The sequence below is a fragment of the Dermacentor variabilis genome, chromosome 1 (genome assembly GCF_050947875.1).
Source record: "Dermacentor variabilis isolate Ectoservices chromosome 1, ASM5094787v1, whole genome shotgun sequence".
In the NCBI taxonomy this organism is placed as follows: Eukaryota; Metazoa; Arthropoda; class Arachnida; order Ixodida; family Ixodidae; genus Dermacentor; species Dermacentor variabilis.
In genome coordinates, this window is record NC_134568.1 from 121457180 (window position 1) to 121459973 (window position 2794).

The 2794-nt window shown below is 43.5% G+C and overlaps 1 pseudogene; it reads right to left on the reverse strand.

Annotated features, from left to right (window-relative positions):
• Positions 1 to 498: 498 nt before the first annotated feature.
• LOC142582780 (uncharacterized) lies at positions 499 to 1674 on the reverse strand (annotated as a pseudogene).
• Between the last annotated feature and the right edge of the window lie 1120 nt (positions 1675 to 2794).

Genomic DNA, 2794 nt, shown 5'->3' on the forward strand with positions numbered 1-2794 from the left:
TTTAGGTTGCCTCGTCTATCTATGTAGTCTTGATTTTCAACGCAAATGAGACGTGGTCCTGTGGCTTCCCTATTGCAAAACCCAGTGCCACTTGGACCCAGTGCGCCAGATTATGGGCCCAGTGCCGCGCGCTGGATGCTGGGGCTCCGGTCAGGCGCGGCGTACTGGGAGGCACTGGCTACTCGTGCGAAAAACAGCTCTAGCACGTTAAATATGCGGTGCCTGGACACCGTATACTTTATTTTGAATACAGAAAGCAACAAAGAGCGTTTTAGTGCAATAAAAAAGAAGAAAACCGTAAAAATAAGAGTGCTCCGAGCAGGATTCGATCGTCCGACCTGCAGATTCCAAGCCCGGCACTTTAACGCCACACCATGCCAGCTTTCTTTCTTTTCTTTATTGCATTGAGTTATCGGTAGTGTCAAACCAATGCAGTTACATTACATATGAACATACATAAGAAACAAATTCACACATAGTACGCAGTCCAATGACAGTTCAACATTTTGGCAAACAAACACAAGCGTCTAGACGCGAAATCCATTCAGGTACGGGATCATATGTAGCCACCACCCTACGGACTTGAGCAGTCTCTTCTCGGAAGATAGACCTTGTCGAGCGAGGTAGCTTGGCATGTCTGTCGATCATTCGACTTCTCCATAATGAATTAAGTCCTAATAACATAAACAAATCGTATGGTGTATTGCTGGCTGTCTTTTTGAAAGGAAGGAACCGGATACCATAATATCTGAGAGGAAAGTCTTTTTTGGTAGTCCTTTGTAAAATGTCCCAAAAATGAAATGCGTCACGACAAAGTATAAAGCAATGTTCTATTGTCTCGGGTTGATTGTAAAGTCTACAATTTGTATTCCAGGGTACGTACAGCCCTTTTTCCTAAAGCCACGTTTTAACTGGCAGTGTGGAGGTGTGCAGCTTAAAGAAAAACGTTTTCGCTGCTGGAGCAATGCACATACTACGGACACGGCGAAGAACATCGTGACCAAATAGAGACAGATACGGCTTTCGGTACAGAGGTTCAGGGAAGAGGTTATCTATAAGTGCTACATTTAGCGACGTGCGATTAACGGTAAACAAATATTCAAGGGTGAATCAGGCTTTTAAGAATGAAATAGTGTCGACAAGTTCCTTTAGGAAGCCCCATTACGGCAGTTCTTGAGCAAAGTTTGTCGTGACAAAAAGAAAGGGGAGGTGTGACGCAAGACGTGCTCGAATAACTGCTAGAAGGAATGGATGACGGACATTTTTAAGGTAAAATAAGCGCATGACCAATTGTCGCACAAACAAATGCACAAAACCCAGGCCTCCCTTTTCAAACGGGAGAAAAAGGTTGTCCCTTCTCATGGCTTCCCACGATGAATGCCAAATAAAACACGCAAATATTCTATGAAATGCCTGGGCATGGACACGTGAGCAGTGCAAGACCTGCAGAACATAAAGAGGCTTAGCAGCGAGAAATGTATTGCATGCCTTAGCTCTTGCAAAAATGGGGAGATCACGTCCCTGCCAGGTTGTCCCCTTTCGACGGATAGTGGTTATCGCGGACGCCTAATGAGGTCCACTATTACGGAAGTTATCGAGAGGTACTCCAAGATATCGGAACGGAGACTGATTCCAATGAATATTCGCGAATACAGAGCGAGTGAGCGTCCACATGCCTAGCCAAAAGCCCCTACTTTTGTAAAAATTTACAGTAGCTCCTGCAGTCTCACAGAAACGCAGGGTAGCGTTTATTGCCTTGGAAATGCTTGGCTTATCGAATGCAAAAGAAGGAAATGTCACCAGCATAAGCTAGCACTTTAATTTCCTCATCGGCATACATGTATCCTTTAATGCTCGAGTCGCAAAGCACGCTTAAGCAAAGCGGTTCTAAGTATATGGCGAAGAGTAAAGGCGAGAGCGGACAACCCAGACGAACGGGTAACTGTACCTGTGTTATATCTGAGAGGGTACGGTTCAAAATTAACTTTGCAGTGCAATGTTCATAACAAAGTGTTATACCATTGTATAATACATTTCCCTAACTGAAGATGTCGCAGTAGTTGGAACAAAAATTCGTGTTGAACCTTACCAAAGGCTTTGGCGAGGTCAATCTGGAGAAGAGCTACTTGATCCGTACTACCCTCTATGCACTCAAGGACTGAACGTGCGATTTGAACATTTGTCTGTATAGATCGGCCTCGAATTCCGCATGTTTGATGATCACCTACTAATTTAGTAATGACTGCCTGCAATCTATTTGTCAGTACTTTTTCAAATATTTTGCAATCCACGTTACATAACGATATCGGCCTATATCCGTTTACCCTCTTTATTATTTCATCATCAGTGCTCTTTGGTATTAAGGTTGTGTGGCCCTGATAGAAAGATGGAGGAAGCTCACCATATTGATAGGCTTCCTCGAAAAGCTGCTCAAGAAAACGACACAGGAATTCCTGAAATTTTATATAAAATTTAGCACTAAGGCCATCAGGAGCAGGCGTCTTGTTCTTCTTCAGCGTTTCGACGGCAAAATTAATTTCTTCTCGAGTTATTGGCCCATCAACGCTGAGTCGATCATCTTCTAAGTGTGGCATAAGCGAAATAAACTGATCAGCGTTTTCTTCGTATCCATTCTGTGGCTTAACTGCAGTGAAAATATCTTTATAATAAGCTTCAAATAGGCTTATTATTTGGGACGTTTCTCTGTATATAGACCCACCAGACTCAATTTCCAACATTTGCTTGGAAAGCGCGTATCGCTTTTCATCACCGAGAGCCCTTTTTGTGGGCTGCT